Source organism: Schistocerca cancellata, chromosome 9 (assembly GCF_023864275.1).
Source record: "Schistocerca cancellata isolate TAMUIC-IGC-003103 chromosome 9, iqSchCanc2.1, whole genome shotgun sequence".
Taxonomy (NCBI): domain Eukaryota; kingdom Metazoa; phylum Arthropoda; class Insecta; order Orthoptera; family Acrididae; genus Schistocerca; species Schistocerca cancellata.
The window spans coordinates 173,717,402-173,738,854 of NC_064634.1; the positions used below are offsets into that span (position 1 = coordinate 173,717,402).

Here is a 21,453-nt window from a genome sequence, read left to right on the forward strand (position 1 = left end):
TTATAGGCACAACTGCAGTTTGATGACTAATGTCTCTCATTTGTATTACTGAAAAGCATACTTGACATTTATTAAGATTTTATTGTTTTGAACAGTTTTTATTCATCGGGCGACACCAGCAATATCTGCCATGGGTGCCACCTAGCAATGATTATGGGTCCTAGACTAAAATAAAAATACAACAGTTTCAATGAGAAGGCTGTGCCTGTTTGTTTATTAATAATTTGTCCAATCGTGGTTTTATTTTTGAGACACAAATCACTTAATCATTTTCTAGTTGAACTCCATCTCTCTTCTTAGTTTTTATCTTCACAATTGAAGAGAACGCTAATTCACAAAGGTAGGAAGTGGCGAATGGCATTAATAATTTCAAAGCTTCCTCTGACAGCTGTAGATACTCTTCTTTTCTCTTCATCCAGAAGATGTCAATCTTTTGCGAATTAAATTCCATTTTAAGCACCCCTTCGGCTACTAAATCCATAACTGTTTCTTTTGTCATCATGCTCAGATCGGCCAATTGTACTGACATATCTAAAAAAGGATTTAGTATCAATCTACGACAGTTGTCAGATTCAGACTTCAGATCTGGAAAGTAACTTAACAGTTTCTTTTCCAAATCATGCAAGCTTTTAACCATGAAAGGAATGTGAGAACATAGTACCACTGACTGGTCCATTGCAATTTCTTCGACAATCGTCTGGATTCTAGAGAAAGACTCAAACATAATCTTTTGCAAACACATTGACCACAAACTAAGTTTTGTGAGCAATCCTTTGATTTTATCCTTAACTGTTATAATGTCTTCTTCCTTGCCTTGGAGGCTCTTGTTTAAAATATTTAGATGGTTAAAAAGATCCACGGGAAATGCTAATTTTAATAGCCTAACAGGGTCAAAAAAGTAATTCGCATATCCAGACTTAGAATCTTGTAAGAACATTAACAATTCAATTTTTAGTTTGAGAACTCGTGTCAATACCTTTACTTTTGAGAGCCACCTGACCTCTGTGTGATAAAGAAGATTTTGATGGAGTGAACCCATGTCTTCACAATTGCTTCTAAAAGGTCGAGTTTACAACTCTTTACCTTTAATAGAGTTTACAACTTTGATTGTGGCTGCAAGAACTTGTTGAAGAAGAAAGCAGTGTGTCCACGAAAAATTTGGCATTGTTGATTTTAATTTCACCACGAGCCCCCTTTTGCTGCCTGTCATAGATTTAGCACCATCACTACAAATGGCGGTACATTTTGTCCAGTTAATCTTGTAGTTGCGAGTGTGTTCTAAAAACATTTGGCCATTAGTGTTCACAGGGAGTGCTTCGCAAAATAAAATGTCTTCCTTGAAACTTTCATCTGCTTCAAAGCGCACAAATGCTATTAATTGAGCACAATCTGAAATATCAGTAGATTCATCGAACTGCAAAGCAAAATGTGTGCTCTTCTTTAATTTTTCGACTAACTGTTCTCGAATGTTACCTGCCATAAGGTTTATTCTGCGTTCAATGGTATCTCTTGCTTACCTAACATAATTGCAACCATATCCAGGGCTGCTGGCAAAATAAGGTTCTCTGCACCTGTATGCGGCTTCTGCTTTAGCGACTTGGAATGCGACTTGGTAGATAGCTAATAATACTTTCTTGTTGACACTGGATACCTAAAATCAGATAAAAATATTGTTAAATCAAATAAATGAATAAAAAAATCAGGAACATTAATACTATTTTAAATCAGCAAAAAACATTACTATTTTATTACCTGAATCGTAGTAGTTTTGCTGCTGGTTAAGTGTTTTCAGTTTCCTTTCGAAGAAATCCAATGGTTTATCAGCTTCCTTGGAATGTTTAGTTGAGAGGTGACGCAGAAACTTTGATGGTTGCACACTGTCATGTGACAATACTTCGCCACTTGAGGTTTATTGTTCGTGACAGTAAAACCATACTTCAGATAATTGTCGTCATAAAGTCTATTTTTTCGATATTGATTCTCTTCTGCCACTGCCACTTGTACCAGATGTGGAGGGCTGCACAGATCTTTTAAGAAACTTGTCCATTATATGCCTGCTCAGAGCGAAGCGCGAAGACGATAATCACATCCATAGTTGCTGGTGTACTCGGATAACTGTTTGTTGTGACCGAAAACGCGAGACTACGCCCACAATGACCTCTTCTCACTCCCCCCTTGCCACTACCATGGCAAAGAATATAATCATATCTCTGCCTGCAGAACACTGCGACTTCTTTTCATATTGCACTTGATTTCTCTATCAGTATACTGTCAACAGAATGAAAATTAAATACATTGCCTCTGAAATCGCTGACATACTGTGGGGTGGCGGGTTAATAATAATAATAATCTTAATCGGCCATAAGTAATAGGAGGTATTAGAAATTCTGTTCGCCATCTTTCACGAAAGCCTGGAAACTATTTCTGTAGTCAGCCAGAAAGTGATGAAGAACATACTGACTATAGTTCCCAGTCTACAATTCCACATTTTTGACCAGCGCATTGAAAGAAATGTTTCTATTCTCTGTTTGCTCAGGGGGATCAGGACTATGATAATAAATGAAGATTTTAGAGTTCTAATTGGTAGATATATTTCATAAAGTTTCACACTCACAATGTTGTAATATTTATTACGTTAATACTAATAATAAATCTGTCTATCCTAAACTGCACTATGTGCAGTTCAGAGGCGATGTCTATGGTAAGTTCCTATTAAATCATCTTTCGCCCTGACTACTGATAATCAAAATAATTGCCCACCACAATAGTGGAAAATAATTGTCACCACTTGCCATGTGGATTTGTTAACCTTACGGGCGCCACATTAACAGTTACTTCCATGAAATCTAAGCAATCCAGGGCAGTGTACAGTCCTCACGAGTTCACTTTCTTGTTAATGGAAATATACGTTTAGAGACAGCCTGTCTCTGATGTCATCTGAGGCAGCACATATTCGGGCATTTGACTGACGGGGAGTGTACGGTGGCTGGGTGTGAAGTGAAGACTAATCTTGCCTCTCAGGCTGTATTTATATACTGGGGCTAATGGAACACCTGCTCTCATCCACTCTATGTCCATTGTAGTAGTCTCTAAATGGCCACTTTCTCAGTCCCATAATATTTAATAACAATGTCATGAATGAGTTTATAATCTTCATCATTTTTGTGTAACTGTAGTTAAATTGGTTAACATCACAGAAAAAGTTTTAGCTCGTCTGCATTTAAACTTTGCCATCTAAAATTACTTAGAACAGAACTGGCAGTAGAACATGACCTCTGAACTACAACTTTAAGAGACCTTGTATTTGTTATTATTTGCATCCAGGCCTTCGTATAGCTCTATCATTTAATAGGTTTCATCACTTGCTGTAACCAAAACTTTTTAGCATTAATATAACAGATACTTAATCTACTACAATTAAGGTTGTTTTTGTTCCAAATTTAGTTTTCAGCAAATACTCGACAACTATTAGAGGTAGCTCAATGGGGTTACATAGTTATTATTTTTATGTTGAAATTAGCTTCATACAATTTTTCATATTTCTAAGTCTAATATTTGGCACCTTCAGTTTTTCTTAAAAATTGTGGATTTTGCCCAAAATATGCTTTAATCACTTTGAGACTTGCATCAGTTAATTTTGACACAACTGCACATTATGACCAATTTTTGGGTTCCTTGCTTTATTATATAGCGCCACTTTTTTTAAAACGATGTATTTAGGGTAAAATATTCTTCTGACCAATCTGAGATTTGGCAGTTTAAACATTAATATACTAAAGCATATTCTTACAAAGTTTGGAAAAGCAACTTTAACTTTTAATTCCATTCTTAATTATAGTACAATACCTGTGTGCCAATGGAAATATACGTTTAGAGACTGCCTGTCTCTGATATCATCTGAGGCAGCACGTATTCTGGCACTTGACAGACACATTGTGGTGATGTGGCACTACTAGCAGTGATCTGGGGTAAGTCCCAGCACAGTCGATAACCTCTGTCTCTCTCAAATGATACAGCGCTTGTATCGTCACAATACTTTTATTATGGTTCTGGGGGTCACCAGTGTTAGGATGAAAATATATATATCCAACCTCTACATGATTGCGCAAAGAATTATTAAAGTGCCAGAAATTAACGTAAGATCAACAACAGAACAACAATATATATTTTTTAAAACTTCACAGACCTCTAATACAAAGAACAAATACATCAAAGATACTTGCACACATGTAACAGAAACAAATATGAACTTGTGATATTATTTACAATCCTTTAACACTCTACCGCAAGATCATATTTCATCATCAAATCAAGAATTTAACTCAATCTTTATTTTCATTAGTTACTTCCATCCCAATCAAAGTTTTCATTCTTGATAGCTTCTTTGCTGATAATCCCTTAGTAAGAATGTCAGCTGCCTGATGTTGTATTGAAACATACTCGACATTGATCTTCTTCTCATTGACTAACTGTCATACATACTGATAGCGTATTTCAACACGCTTAGAGCGTTCATAGAATCCTGCGCCTTTGATATATTTAATAGCACTTAGATTGTCAATGCGTAAAGTAGGAACTGAACTCTTTTCAACAATGTCAATTTCTTTCAATAAAAGATCAAGCCATACTAGAGATTTACTTGCCTCACTGGCAGCAACAAATTCAGCTTCCATTGATGATTGTGTAACACATTTCTGCAATTTACTTTTCCACATTACTGGTCCACTACAAAATTTCATTAAAACTCCACTTGTTGAACGTCTAGCCAATTTTTCACTTGTATAATCAGCATCGCTATAACCTTCTATAAGAGAATTCTCATTTTCCTACACTGAATTCCATCATTTATTGTACCCTTCAACTCGCAAAGAATTCGTTTAATTAATTTTAGGTGTGCTTCAGTAGGCGAATCTTGTGCTCTTGAAGCAACATTTACAGCATAAGCTATATCTGGATGTGCCCCAAATGTTAAATATATGAGGCTGCCTATAATTTCTCAGTAAGCATTGGTATCATTAGCTGGTGGTGAATTACCTGGTATCCATCCAGGCTCAATTGGTAATGATATTGGCTTTGCATCAGTCATATGATACCTGGCTAACACTCTTTTCACATATGCAGTCTGATTAATCTTCATACAATCATTAAAGCTTTGCACTTGCAAGACAAGATAAAAATCCACTTCACCTACTACCATATCAAAGTCTTCATGTAATTGCTTTGTGTAATTATGAACTGTTTCAGCAGGTCCCATTATTAATCCATCATCCTCATGAAATAAAACATACAAGGATCAGCACTGTTCTCCAGCAAATTTGATTTCTTAAGGTATAACTTTAAACACTCATACCAACATTTTGCTGCCTTCTTCAAGCTTCAAAGCAATCTGCAAACACGGCCTGTGGCATCATCATAACCTTGTTGTTGTTGCATGTAAATTTCTTCCTCCAGTTTACCATTCAAGAATGCTGTTTTAATGTCAAATTGTTTGATGTTCCAATTTCTTTGAACAGAAACACACAAGATGGCTCTCAGTGTTTCAAACCTAACCACAGGACTGATAGTTTCAGAAAAATAAAGTCCTGGGCTTTGGCTAAACACTTTTGCAACTAGCCTTGCTTTGTACTGTACAATGTCATTATATTATCCAATTTAATTACAAACACCCATGGATTTCCAATAGCCTTCCAACCAGCTGGTAAATCAACTAATTTCCAAGTACCAACCTTTTGATGTGAGTCCATTTCTTCATCCATTGCAGCTGTCCAACTTTCTACATCTCAGGATTTCACTGCTTCATCATCGTTCCTTGGAACTTCTCTCAGCATCATGATCTTGGGTAGCTCAGGTTCATCTAGGTAATGCACCGACCTTCTAATTGTTTGTCTGTCCCTCAAAACTCGATGACCATCTGCATTTTCAGTCACTTCTACATGAACTTGATGATCCAGTCTTGTAATATTTTCTTTTGATATTCCGTCATGATTAGAATCAGATGGTTCTGTACCATTCATAGTCGATATGTCAACTAATTTGGTAACATCACTCTTCAATGATTGCTTCAATGTTTCATCGTTGAATTTTATATCTCAGCTAACAATAACTGAATGCCTATCTGGAAGGTATACACAATAGCAACAGTCATCATAACCAACTACATAACCTTTCAGAGATTTGGCATCAAACTTTCTCCATTTCTGTGCTGGAACCCAGACAAAACATTCTGTCCCAAATACTTTTAGATGATTAAACTGACTCTTCCTTCTCAAAAATAATTTTGTTGGTTAACCTTCGTTGGCCCAGTTCGGTTCAGAGTATGAGTAGCTGCATGTACAGCTTCTCCCCATAAAGCTTTTGGAATATGCTTTGCTGACTGAAGCCATGAACGTACCATTTCGTAGATAATCCTGTTTTCATGCTCAGCAACCCCATTTTACTGTGGTGTATATGGCACAGTCAAAGAATGTCTCAATCCAGTTGACTCAACATATCTCCCCATATCATTATTGTCAAACTCCTTGCCACCATCAGTTCGCAGTTCTTTAATGGTACATTGAGCTTGTGTTTTCGCCAACTCAATAAATATTTGCAACTTCTCCTTTACCTCATCCTTTTCCCGTAAAAGATATGTCACTCTGAAGCTTGAGAAGTCATCTTTAAAAACAAGAAAATATCGACGGGCAGCTAAATCGTTTTCTGCCATTGGACCACAGCTATCAGCGAAGATTAATTCACCTGGGCTAGTTGACTTGTCAACTCATGAACCAAAAACTAGCCTATGATGTTTACCTAGCATACAACCTTCACATAATTCATTGTCTAATTTTACATTGATATCATGAGCAGTCAAAAATGATTGTACATGTTGTTTGTTCTGGTGCTCAAACCTTTCACGCCACAATTGAAGAGTATCAGAAGCTTCCTTTACTACACAGGACTTTCGTTGCTTAATCACTTTCACTGCCAAGCGATAAAGTTCATTCTTGCTTTTAGATAGAGAAATAGCAACTGGAATATTGTCTCTATAAAACGACCATACTTTACCACCATTTTTGATACTTTGATCAATACCTTTTTCTCCGGCCTTTTTAACAGAAAATAAATTACAAGCACCATCTGGACAATACCATACATCTTCAAAATATCGTCTAGTCCATTCTCTTCCATTAAAAGTTTCAATATCAATACGACCACTCCCAAATGCTTCGACATACACATTATTTTAGCACTGTACATTTTCTGTGGTACATCAAAAGGAGTGTATAAAACACACCAGTCTTGACGATTTGTAATGTGATGCGTCGCGCCACTGTCAGTATACCACTAGTCACATTTTGATACATCTACATTTGTAGGTAAATTACATACTTTCAACAAAGTTTCTTCTGGAATTTCTCATGACAATGTTTTCACAGCTGATAACATTGCAGAACCACCACCACCACTAGGACAGTTCCTGGAGATACGACCTTTGCTTTTGCATTTAAAACGCACTATGCCTGTTTTGCAGTTTTTCGAAATGTGTCCAATCTTATCACATGAAAAACATTTCTTCACATAGCGGTTGCTTGAATTTTGCACCTTTTTCACATTACCCAATTTAATTTTGCTTCGTTGCTGTGTAGATGCACTTCCCTTGGTTCTTTAAAACATTGCAGTAGCTACATTTGTTTCTTCACTGTCTTAAATTCGCAGCTCATAATTCAAACACCTTTTCTGTAGTTTATGGCATGTTTTGTCAGCTTTTTGTAGATCATGCCAAGTTACGTAAATGTGATCAAATTCTTTTGGCAACGTCTGAAGCAAACATGTACACAAATCAGCTTCCTCTATTGGTTTATTTAGCATAGACATCTTTATTTGTACTTCGTTAAATTTTGCTAAATGACCTTGCATACCGCCTGACCATTCTCATTCGATATTGTGAAACTCATGTCGCAACAAGTCGACATTTTCAGCAGACTGAATATCATAAATCTGGTGTAATTTATCCCAGACATCTTTAGCAGTTTCATATGTAGCTACTCGAAGTAGCGGTTTTGTTTCCAGTGACAAAACAAGACGTTTCTTCGCTTTTGAATTCGCTTTCGTCCAAGCACTTAATTTCGTTACATAATCTTCAACATTTGTTTCCGGTTACACAAAAGATCCACATACAACATCGTAAAGAGCGTCACATTCCAAGACAGCCTTCATGATAATACGCCAGGTAGCTCAATTTTCTTCGCCATTTAATTTTTCAACCTGTTGTTTTTCTTCAGTCACGATGTTTTGCCCCTATTTTCTGTTTACGCTTACAAACACGTCGAATAACTTCGTAAACTGCCTGCAAACATGGTGATCACGACACAAGCCGTCTGCTTGAATTAGTCGATTCTGACACTATTAAACACATCCCAATTATATATCAAATCAATGCTAATCATAACCACGCTCATCTGCAACCATCTTAGGAATATATATATATATATATATATATATATATATATATATATATCCAATCTCTAAATGATTACGCAAAGATTTGTTAAAGTGACAGAACTTAACGTAAACAGTAAAACTATATATTTTTTTTAAAACTTCACAGATCTCTAACACAAAGAACAAATACATCAAAGATACTTGCACACATGTAACAGAAACAAATATGAACTTGTAATATTATTTACAATCCTTTAACAGCCAGAATATTTTTACTTGGGAAGGGGTCACATATCCAAATGGCTCAAAATGGTTCAAATGGCTCAAAATGGTTCAAATGGCTCTGAGCACTATGAGACTTCACATCTGAGGTCATCAGTCCCCTAGAACTTGTTGTTGTTGTTGTTGTGGTCTTCAGTCCTGAGACTGGTTTGATGCAGCTCTCCATGCTACTCTATCCTGTGCAAGCATCTTCATCTCCCAGTACCTACTGCAACCTACATCCTTCTGAATCTGCTTAGTGTATTCATCTCTTGGTCTCCCCCTACGATTTTTACCCTCCATGCTGCCCTCCAATACTAAACTGGTGATTCCTTGATGCCTCAGAACATGTCCTACCAGCTGATCCCATCTTCTGGTCAAGTTGTGCCACAAACTTCTCTTCTCCCCAATCCTATTCAATACTTCCTCATTAGTTATGTGATCTACCCATCTAATCTTCAGCATTCTTCTGTAGCACCACATTTCGAAAGCTTCTATTCTCTTCTTGTCCAAACTATTTACCGTCCATGTTTCACGTCCATACATGGCTACACTCCAAACAAATACTTTCAGAAATGACTTCCTGACACTTAAATCTATACTCGATGTTAACAAATTTCTCTTCTTCAGAAACGCTTTCCTTGCCATTACTTAAACCTAACTAACCTAAGGACATCACACACATCCATGCCTGAGGCAGGATTCGAACCTGCGACCGTAGCGGTCCCACGGTTCCAGACTGAAGCGTCTCTAACCGCTCAACCACTCCGGCCGGCCATATTAAAAAATGTCAAAAAAACACATTTACCAAAAACTAGTCAATGATGCTTTTAAGAACTTTGTTTACCATTTCTTCTGTTTTTGTATGGTTGGATTGATTATAATACTAATGTCATCTGCAAAAAGAACTAATTTTGTTTGTTGTATATTAGATGGAAGATCGTTTGTATGTATAAGGGACTGAAGGGAGATCCAATGCTAAGTGCGTTATGGGGCACCTTAGGGTCACAGCTGCCAAGAAGGGGAAGAAAGCCAATGTTCACTATGTGTGCATACCAGGTGGAGTCATTCCAGATGTGGAACAGGTCCTTCCAGATATCATGAAGAGAACAGGGTGCAGCCAACTGCTGGTGGTTGTTCATGTTGGTAACAGAAGTGGTAAAGGTTGTCAGTCTGCTTGTGAGATGGAAGCAGAGCTGGCCATTTGCAGCATAGTCAACAGAACCTATTGTGGACCTGTGGGACAGAGCTGTTGGAGGGTCTGAATCAGAGCCTCAGACGGTTCTGTGACTATGTAGGCTGCAGATTCCTCGAATTGCGTCATGGAGTAGTTGGGTTTCAGGTTCTGCCGAATAGGTCATGAGTCCATTTCACGCAAGAGGCGGCTACATGGGTAGCAGGAACTGTGTGGCGTGCACTGGGCTATTTTTTTAGGTTGAAGGGTCTCGGGAAAACACAAAAAGGGCTTCAGTCACAAAGGGTGCAGGCCAAACACAGGAAAGACGTTGATACAGGAACCATCGGTATAACAGTTGTAAATTGTCGTAGCTGTGTTGGGAAAGTATCAGAGCTCCAACCACTAATAGAAAGCACTGATGCTCAAATCATTATAGGCACTGAAAGCTGGCTAAAGGCAGAAATAAGTTCAGTCGAAATTTTTGCGAAGAACCTAACGTTGTTCCGAAAGGAACACAGTTGGCAGTGGCGTGTTTGTTGCTGTCAGAAGCAATTTATTAGAAACAGTTTACCTTGTCGCAAAATTGAAGTAGGTAGTACCTGTGAGTTAGTATGTTCAAAGGTCATTCTTGGACACCGGAATAAAATATTGATTGGATCCTTTTACCGACCTCCTAACTCAGATGTTACAATTGCTGGAAGGTTCAAAGAAAACTTAAGTTTGATTTCAAACATGTAGGCCTACCCAACATGTAATTATAGTTGGTGGTGACTTTAATTCACCCTCAATATGTTGGCGAAAATACATGTTTAATTCCGGAGGTACACATAAAACATAATCCAAAATAGTGCCACACACATTCTCTGAAAGTTGTTTCGAGCAGTTCGTTCATGACCCCAAGCGAATGGTAAACAGTTGTGAGAACACACTTGATATTTTAAAAACAAATAATCCTGAGCTAATAACGAGCATCAAAACGGGTACAGGTATTATGAACACAGGGCTGACGTAGTGAGATTGAATACTGCAACCCCCAAATCCTCCAAAAATAAACGAAAAATATACCTATTCAAAAAAGCAGATAAAAATTCACTTGGCGCCTTCCTGAGAGACAATCTCCACCTCTTCCAAATTAACGATGTAAATGTAGACCAGATGTGGCTCGAATTCAAAGAAACAGTATCGGCAGCAATTGAGAGATTTATACCAAATAAATTAACAAACGACGAAGTTGATCCTCCTTGGTACACAAAACGGGTCACAACACTGTTGCAGAAACTACGAAAAAGATGTGCCAAATTTAAACGGACGCAAAATCTCTAAGATTGGCGATCTTTTACAGAAACTCGATATTTAGAGCGGATTGCAATGCGAGATTCTTATAATAGTTTCTACAACGAAACTTTGTCTCGAAACCTGGCAGAAAATCCGAAGAGGTTCTGCTCGTATGTGAAGTATGCTAGCGGCAAGACACAATCGAAGCCTTCTCTGCGTGGTAGCAATGGAGATACTGTCGAAGACAGTGCTACCAAAGCTGACATACTAAACAGTCTTCCGAAATTCCTTCACCAAAGAAGAAGAAGTAGATACTCTAGAATTCGAATCAAGAACAGCTGCCAACATGAGTAACATTGAAGTAGATATCCTCGGAGCACCGAAGCAACTTAAATCACGTAACAAAAGCAAGTCTTCCGGCCAGATTGCGTACCAGTTAGATTCCTTTCAGAGTATGCTGATACAATACCGCCATATTTAACAATCATATACAACTGTTCGCTCGACGAGAGACCTGTACCCAAAGACTGAAAAGGTGCATAGGTCACACCAATATTGAAGAAAGGTAGGAGGAGTAATCTACTAAATTACAGGCCCATATCATTAACGTCGATATGCAGCAGGATTTTGAATCATATATTGTGTTCGAACCTAGTAATTACCTCAAGAAAACAGTGTATTGACACACAGTCAACATTGATTTAGAAAACATCGTTCTTATGAAACACAATTAACTCTTTACTCGCACGAAGTGCCGAGTGCTCTTGACAAGGGATTTGAACTTGATTGAGTACTTCTGGATTTCCGGAAGGCTTTTGACACTGTACCACACAAGCGGCTTGTAGTGAAATTGCGTGCTCAGTTATGTGACGGGATTCGTGATTTCCTGTCAGAGAGGTCACAGTTCGTAGCAACTAACAGAAAGTCATCGAGTAAAACAGAAGTGATTTTTGGCCTTCCCCAAGGTAGCATCATAGTTCTTTGCTGTTCCTTATCCAATATAAATGATTTGGGAGACAATATGAACAGCCGTCTTAAGTTATTTGCAAATGAAGCTGTCGTTTATTGCCTTGTAAAGTCATCAGAAGATTAAAACAAATTGCAAAACGATTTACAAAAGATACCTACATGGTGCGAAAATTGGCAATTCACTCTCAATAACGAAAAGTGCGGTCACCCACATGAGTGTTAAAAGGAATTCGTTAAACTTCGGTTACACGATAAATCAGTCAAATCTAAAGGCCATAAATTCAACTTAGTACCTAGGAATTACAATTACAAACAACTTAAATTCAAGGAACACACAGAAAATGTTGTGGGGAAGGCTAACCAGAGACTGCCTTTTATTGGCGTGACAGAAAATGTAACAAATCTACCAAACAGACTGCCTACACTACACTTGTCCGTCATCTTTCAGAATATTGCTGTGCAGTGTGGGGTCCTTACCACATAGGATTGATGGAGTACATTGAAAAAGTTCAAAGAAGGGCAGCTCGTTTTCTACTGTCGCAAAATAGGGGAGAGTGTCGCTGAAATGGTAAAGGATATGGGGTGGGCATCACTAAAAGAAAGGTGTTTTTCGTCGCGGTCTAATCTTCGCACGAAATTTCAATCACCAACTTTTTCCTCCCAATGTGAAAATATTATGTTGTCGCCGACCTACATAGGGAGAAACAATTACCGTAATAAAATAAGGGAAAAAAGAGCTGACATAGAACGATGTAGGTGTTCGCTTTTTCTGTGCACTATACGAGATTGGAATCATAGTGAATTCTGAAGGTGGTTCGATGAACCCTCCGCCAGTCACTTAAATATGATCTGCAGAGTATCCATGTAGATGTAGATGTTGAACTAGTGAACCTAAGATTGAACCGTGGGGAACCCCATATGTGACTTCTCCCCAGTCAGAATTGTGTCCCTGCACTATACTGTTTGATTACTAAATACTATTTTCGACATTCTTCTGATTAGATATGACATTATCCATTGGCTGGCTTACGATCAGTCCCATGAAACACGAATTTATCTAAGAGAATGCTGTGATTCATACAGTGTAATACCTTAGACAGATCGCAGGAAGTAGCAACTGGCGCTATTTCCTTTTTTAATGCTTGTAAAATATGGTGAGTGAACAAGTAAATGGCATTCTCAGTAGAGCAACCCTTCTGAAACCCTTAACTGTGATTTGCTAAGGATACTATTGTTGCCAAGGGGAGATACTATTTTAGAATCATCATCTTCTCAAAAAATTTCGGCGAATGATGTCAACAGTGAAACAGATCTACAGTTGTTGACATCTCTGTTATCACCTTTCTTAAGGAGGGGTTTAACAACAGCACATTTCAGTATCTCTGGAAAAATGTCTTGAGTTAATGATGCATTACATATTTCAGTTAAGACTGGGATTATTACATAGGAACAATTTTTAGTACTCTATTGGAAACAGTATCAAAATCAGATGAGCTTTTATTTTTGAGAGAAAGTATAATTTTCTTAATTTCAGGATACATTCATGTGACTGAGTTTTTAGAAAGTTAAATTTTCAATATACTGCTGTGATATTGCTCTTTAACTGTTTGTCCCTAAGCTTTTACTATATATAAGAATTGTATATAAGAAATGATTGTTAAATGCATTTGTTACCTGTGACTCATCATTTGTAGCCTATCCACTCAGTTCAGTAGTGGTCCTGTCTTCTTCTGTGATGGGTTGTCTTGCCTCTAGTTTCAGTACATTTCATATGGCCTTAAGTCAGTTGTCGGAAGTACTGATTTCTGACATTGTGTACATGTTCTTTGAGTTTTCAATAAGCTTTCTTAGTAATCACGGATATTTTTGTAGTGTGCAACTTCTGCCTGATTCATGCATGTTCTTGCCAAAAGAAACATGTACCTTTTCTTTTGACAAGATACATCAATTCCTCTAGTGATCCATGGAGTTTTACACATAGTTTTTTAGTGTCATTTATGATTAGCGTATGGAGAAAGCTATTTTCAAATGATGATAGGGATTTAACATAGAACAGATTATTCTTAAAAATATGTGCCCTATAGTCATTAATTATTCTATCTGATTTTCACTAAGGAGTACCCATACTGTAAGGTACTATGTTGTTTATCCTAACTAACTGTGCATTATGATAAGAGAGAACATATGTTACTGGGTTAACAGTTATTTTCTTATTCTGACTTTCAGCTAACAAAACATTATCAAATGTAAATGTAATTGAGTCTTTATCCTCCTGTGAAATTACCATAGACTAATAAATGCTTTCTGCTGTTGGACACAGAGCACAGTAAGGAATTCAGATACCTCACAAATACACTCCTGGAAATTGAAATAAGAACACCGTGAATTCATTGTCCCAGGAAGGGGAAACTTTATTGACACATTCCTGGGGTCAGATACATCGCATGATCACACTGACAGAACCACAGGCACATAGACACAGGCAACAGAGCATGCACAATGTCGGCACTAGTACAGTGTATATCCACCTTTCGCAGCAATGCAGGCTGCTATTCTCCCATGGAGACGATCGTAGAGATGCTGGATGTAGTCCTGTGGAACGGCTTGCCATGCCATTTCCACCTGGCGCCTCAGTTGGACCAGCGTTCGTGCTGGACGTGCAGACCGCGTGAGACGACGCTTCATCCAGTCCCAAACATGCTCAATGGGGGACAGATCCGGAGATCTTGCTGGCCAGGCTAGTTGACTTACACCTTCTAGAGCACGTTGGGTGGCACGGGATACATGCGGACGTGCATTGTCCTGTTGGAACAGCAAGTTCCCTTGCCGGTCTAGGAATGGTAGAACGATGGGTTCGATGACGGTTTGGATGTACCGTGCACTATTCAGTGTCCCCTCGACGATCACCAGTGGTGTACGGCCAGTGTAGGAGATCGCTCCCCACACCATGATGCTGGGTGTTGGCCCTGTGTGCCTCAGTCGTATGCAGTCCTGATTGTGGCGCTCACCTGCACGGCGCCAAACACGCATACGACCATCATTGGCACCAAGGCAGAAGCGACTCTCATCGCTGAAGACAACACGTCTCCATTCGTCCCTCCATTCACGCCTGTCGCGACACCACTGGAGGCGGGCTGCACGATGTTGGGGCGTGAGCGGAAGACGGCCTAACGGTGTGCGGGACCGTAGCCCAGCTTCATGGAGACCGTTGCGAATGGTCCTCGCCGATACCCCAGGAGCAACAGTGTCCCTAATTTGCTGGGAAGTGGCGGTGCGGTCCCCTACGGCACTGCGTAGGATCCTACGGTCTTGGCGTGCATCCGTGCGTCGCTGCGGTCTGGTCCCAGGTCGACGGGCACGTGCACCTTCCGCCGACCACTGGCGACAACATCGATGTACTGTGGAGACCTCACGCCCCACGTGTTGAGCAATTCGGCGGTACGTCCACCCGGCCTCCCGCATGCCCACTATACGCCCTCGCTCAAAGTCCGTCAACTGCACATACGGTTCACGTCCACGCTGTCGCGGCATGCTACCAGTGTTAAAGACTGCGATGGAGCTCCGTATGCCACGGCAAACTGGCTGACACTGACGGTGGCGGTGCACAAATGCTGCGCAGCTAGCGCCATTCGACGGCCAACACCGCGGTTCCTGGTGTGTCCGCTGTGCCGTGCGTGTGATCATTGCTTGTACAGCCCTCTCGCAGTGTCCGGAGCAAGTATGGTGGGTCTGACACACCGGTGTCAATGTGTTCTTTTTTCCATTTCCAGGAGTGTAGTTCAAAATTTCCAAGTGGATGTCGATATACAGTTAAAATTAAAAGTTAACTATTTTTCAGCATTAATTCACAAGCACACATTTCTATGTGCTGCTCACTGCAAAATGTACTTGTCCCAATGCTTTTGAACTGTCGTTCTGTCTTAATGTATGTAATAACTCCTCGTTTTCTTATGTTATTTCTGCATGAGTAAGCTGCAATAGTATGATCTTCTAAGTATATGTTATCTAACCCTGTGGTTATGCAGTGTACAGACAGGCACTGGATGTCAATCTTTTCAGTACGCTCAAAATTTTCCAAGCAGACTAGAAGCTCTTCTAACTTATTACTCAGTTTTCTAATGAAACTTCCTGGCAGATTAAAACTGTGTGCCGGACCGAGACTCGAACTCGGGACCTTTGCCTTTTGCGGGCAAGTGCTCTACCAACTGAGCTACCCAAGCACGACTCACACCCCGTCCTCACAGCTTTACTTCTGCCAGTACCTCCTCTCCTACCTTCCAAACTTTACAGAAGCTCTCCTGCGAACCTTGCAGAACTGGCACTCCTGAAAGAAAGGATATTGCGGAGACATGGCTTAGCCACAGGCTGGGGGATGTTTCTAGAATGAAATTTTCACTCTACAGCGCTGTCCATTCTTGCCAACATTCAAATAATGAATTGGTGTGTCAAAAGGAAGTTAATCATAAACGAGTAAAAAATGAAGTAAAATCTCAGAAATGACATCTAAAAACTAAACTTTGTAATATTATCTGATGTGGACCGGCCGCTGTGTCATCCTCTGCCTTGCAGCGCCATGCGAATGCAGTGTTGAGGGACATGGTGTCAGTACAATGCTCTTCTGGCCATTGTTGACTTTTCAGACCTTAGACCTGCCTCTTCTCATTCAAGTAGCTCTTTAACTGTCATCATGATTACAGCCTGTTCCAGTACTCCCACGTTGGAAAGATCCCTGTCAATACCAGTATTTGAGCCATGGTTGTCTACATGAGAGTCAGACGTGTTGGCCAGTTGATTACAGAGACAGACCAAAATTGGCATCATCCTTAAAAAAATTAAATATTGTATGCCATGTATACCATGAGCAATAATAAATTAAATTTACATTTCTACAGCCAGAATGACTCACCTTTACAGTGGAGGTCGCTAACAGCCAATTGTGCAGTGATCCTGGATTTGAAGATGAGCTGGCTCGATTTCTAGTGCTAGAAAAATTTCACTTCCAGTATTTGACTGGCAAGGGGAAAAGAGGGGTGGGGTAAACTTTGTGACCATTTGTCCTTGCGCCAATATCTTGGATTAAGTGAGAGCATGGGAGATTGTTAGTCATGATCCATGTGTCGGAAGGAGACATTAAGCTTGACTACTCCCCTAGTACTATTCTAGAGGAGCAGACAAAGTGCTGGCACTGGGTTTCATCCTCTCCCTTTCTTTCATACATAAGAAAACAAACTCAACACTACACTATACAGGCACTCTTCACAGTCATCCACATGATACAGGTATCAACTAGGCCCTTCATAACAGGTTAACGAAAGGCAATGCAAGGACTTTGCTTAGAATGGTGAAGCAGGATTCCTGCAGCCTCTCCCCTATGCTTATTCCCTGAGTATTGGATTACTCTGACTTTGACAGTCAAAATATTCTGGACAATGCCTACATCAGAAGGACAGAAAGATTACATGTCAAGAAACTCAGTATTACAATAAAATGAAATGAAGCTGCCAATGGACTGAGTGACGAAACACCTACATGTGTACACTTTCCTATTAAGAAGGATGTTGATGGTAAGAGTTCCATTACGGAAATGTTGCTTACCTAGAGTCCGAAAAAGTCACCCTCCCAGTTCCTACGTCACAAGGTGTGCAGATCTTTATAGACCTCAAATGGCTATTGGTATAACAAAACAGTCACATGACAAAAAGCTCTAGATAGAAATAGTAAATATCAGAAGTCAAGACATGTTACAGCTAATATTGTCTCACAATTACTGTACACTTAATGAGAAAGTTCACCAACAGAATGGGAGTCTTGCCATGGGCAGTAGTATTTCAAGTTTTCTGACAGACATATTTCTCAATCAGCTGTCGGCGATTGCTGTGCCAACAAGTTCTCCACGTATGCATACGCTGCCGTTACTCTACCACGCAAACATAGGGGTTACACTCATCTGGTGTGGGACGTTTCCTGGGGGGGGGGTCCACTGGGGGGCCGAACTGCACAATAACCCTGGATTCGGTGAGGGACAGTGGAGGGGTGAAGTGGACTGCGGTAGTCATCATGGGGTTGTGGACCACTGCGGCTACAGCGGGGATGGAGCCTCTCTGTCGTTCCTAGGTCCCCGGTTAACATACAATAGATACAATAGCCTGTCATCATTTGCGTGTTTTCTTTTATCCGAGAGTGCAAGAAGCTTTGCTTCATCGGCATTTTTCGAATTTCGCTGTTAAACAACGGTGGGTCTTCTTCATTCTTAATCCACCTACTCGAGCTTATTTTCCCAGAGCACGATCTGCAATTCGTTTAAATTTTTGCCCATAGTTCCTCTATGTCCATCGTAATGGAACTAAATGGGTAATAGGTAACAACTGTCAGGCGCTAGTTTAAAGTAGAGGTTGGGTTGGGTTGTTTTGGGGGAGGAGACCAGACAGCAAGGTCATCGGTCTCTTCGGATTAGGGAAGGAAGTCGGCTGTGCCCTTTGAAAGGAACCATCCTTGCATTTGCCTGCAGCGATTTAGGGAAATCACGGAAAACCTAAATCAGGATGGCCGGAAGTGGGATTGAATAGTCGTCCTCCCGAATGCGAACCCAGTGTGCAACCACTGCGCCACCTCGCTCGGTAAAGTGGAATATTATGTTACATTTATTTCCATTTGTAGAAGGTGTATTAATTCGTACTGTGCGCAAGGTCGTAATCAAAGGGGGGAGGAGGTCCAGGGGGTCCAGACCCTCCTCCTTAACACCTAAGTGAAATTACACGCCTTTTTGTTGCGTGTAAAGCAACTGAAAAATATTTTGAATTTCAGTCATATTCTTAAAAATATGTGCCCTATAGATACGCACTATCAGTAGTCAACAAGGCCGTCGATAGAATTTAACTGTCGATATATCGATAGCACTATCGGATATTGCCTGTTCACACTTAGATCAACTACTGTAACAAGAAAGAAGAGCGAAACCCATTATGATTCTTCCTTTAGCGATATGGTTAGTTAAAAATATGTACACTCTACTACAATAGCCCAATACCCGTCTACAGCAGTTTAATGTTAGTTCTAGAGTCGCTATTTAGGACTGTTAGAACACTGGAGTTGAAACATTTCATTATTTCGTGAGGCAGTGTAGCGGCAAATATCATTACAAATGACATTAAGCTAAAATCAGTGCATAAAAATACACTTGGATTTGCAAGTGTCGCCCAAAAATCGCGTTGGTCAACAGAAATGTCGCCCAAATGGCGGTGGTTGCATGTCTTTAAAAAACGTTGCTCAAAATTCTTTCATTAATAGCCCAAATGGCAAACTAGCGACCAATCTAGTCATCTAAGCAGGACACAATTAAGAAACTAGTTCCGATATAGAATCTTGGCGAGGGGTTTGTGCAGAGGGGAAGGGGCATGTGATGACATCACATTCCGTTGTTCGTTGACTTTTTTCAGTGGGCTGCATCAGTTCGTCCAAGTCGGCTGCGCCCTACATCCATCCTCCCAACCCCACCTCCATTTCGTCCGAGATACACATGGAGGTACCTCCATGGAGATACAGGTTGCTTATAATTAAACTTCCAAAACGCTGTAGAAATAACACCACTGGTCATAATGACGTCAAATTGCAACGGAATGTTATCAGAGAAGGAGGAAAAAGTATGGCAGAAGCAAAAACAAAATGTGTGAAAATTGATCAATAGATGGCGCGGTATGTTTCAGAATACATAAATGATAACACTCTCATGCGCACGACCCATTGAAGTTGGAATAAACACGCTGGCTACACGGATTTTCCTCGTTTCGCGTCTGTGGCGTTCGCCATGACTGTCTCGATGCAGGATGGCGCTCTGCTTGTAAAGCTGTATTAGAAGAATGATGACTGTGCACTCGTCACTCTGCAGAAGTTCCGCACACTGAAGGGTTTGAAAAATGCGTTGGTCAGATGACTGCCATGGGTCTGGAGAAAATGATTCGAAAATTCGAAAAGATGGTTTCTTTTGGTGTGCAACCTGGTAGAGGGAGAAAACGAACTGATTCGATGTCAGTGGAAGCAGTGCCGACAGCAATGCAGCAGGAGATGAGTGGTGGTGTGCAAGCGTGTAGTGCATGGAGAATTGCGCGAACATTGGACATGCCTGTGAGCATGGTGCGTAAAATCCCATGATACATCCTTCTTCGCTATCCATTCAAAATTACCCATGTGCACGAGTTGCTTCCCGTTGACCTGACAACAAGAGAGTCCTTTGCTTTAGAATTTCTTGCTCGCATGGAAATGGACAATGATTGGCCGTGGAAGATTTTGTAGACAGACAAATCCCACTTCCATCTGACAGGATATGTCAGTACACAGAATTGTCGAATATGAGCAATGGAAAATCTACACAAAAATCAACCAGTACCACTTCATCCTGAATAGGTCACTGAGTGGTGCGGGTTTACAGCATCAGGGCCATATTTTTTCGAAGAGAGAGGTGCTTCCAGTCCTGGTACCTGTACTGTCACTGCCAAGTGCTGTGAATTTATTTTGCGCAACCAGCTGTCCTACACCATGGATGTGTGGTTGGGATCATTTTTATGCAAGATGGCGCACTTCCACACATTGCAAATCCAGTTAAGCAGCTGCTGAAGAGCCATTTCGGAAATGCTAAAACTATCAGCCGCAGTTTCCCAACAGACTCGCTGTCCCGAGCGCCTGATCTTTATCGTTGTGACTTCTGGCTGTGGGGCTATCTGAAAGATGTTGTGTTCAGTGTTCCGATTGCAAACTTACCTGCACTGAAAGCACGCATTGTGCAACATATTCTGAACGTGACCTGGGAAACACTTTGATCAGCTGTGCGACATGCTGTTCCTCGATTTCAACTTGTTGCAGAAAACAGTGGGCAACATATTGAACATGTTTTGCGCCAGTCACATGGAGATTAATAATCCGATTTGATTTTGTCTGATGATTTAAAATTAAAATCCGATGTGACTGACGCTTTTTATGCGTTTTTTGTCCTCAGGACAATTAAAAACCGATTTTTCCCATCCGATGTGATATGACCTTGCCGTGGTGGATGGGCTTACGTAAGTAACAGTATCACACCTGTACACCAATGCGCACTGAGTGGTACAGTTTGTTTAACTTCAAACGTACACGTTAGGCATTGTTGTATGATTCATTTGTAATTTGTAGTCGAACACTATTAAATTATGATGCTTACAACGCCATCTATTGCTACATTTTGTAACTATTTACTTTTCTTTTGCTATACGTTTTCCCCCTTCCTTGATAATATTCCGTTGCAATTTGACGTCATTCTGACCAGTGGCGTTATGTCTACAGCGATTTGAAAGTTTAACTTTTATTATTATCACCCTGGG

General features: G+C 40.2%; 1 non-coding gene across 1 annotated transcript; it reads right to left on the bottom strand.

Moving 5' to 3' along the window:
* Positions 1-16,249: 16,249 nt before the first annotated feature.
* Positions 16,250-16,324, bottom strand: Trnal-caa (transfer RNA leucine (anticodon CAA)). The gene has a single exon. It is a non-coding gene; the product is annotated as a tRNA-Leu (tRNA).
* Between the last annotated feature and the right edge of the window lie 5,129 nt (positions 16,325-21,453).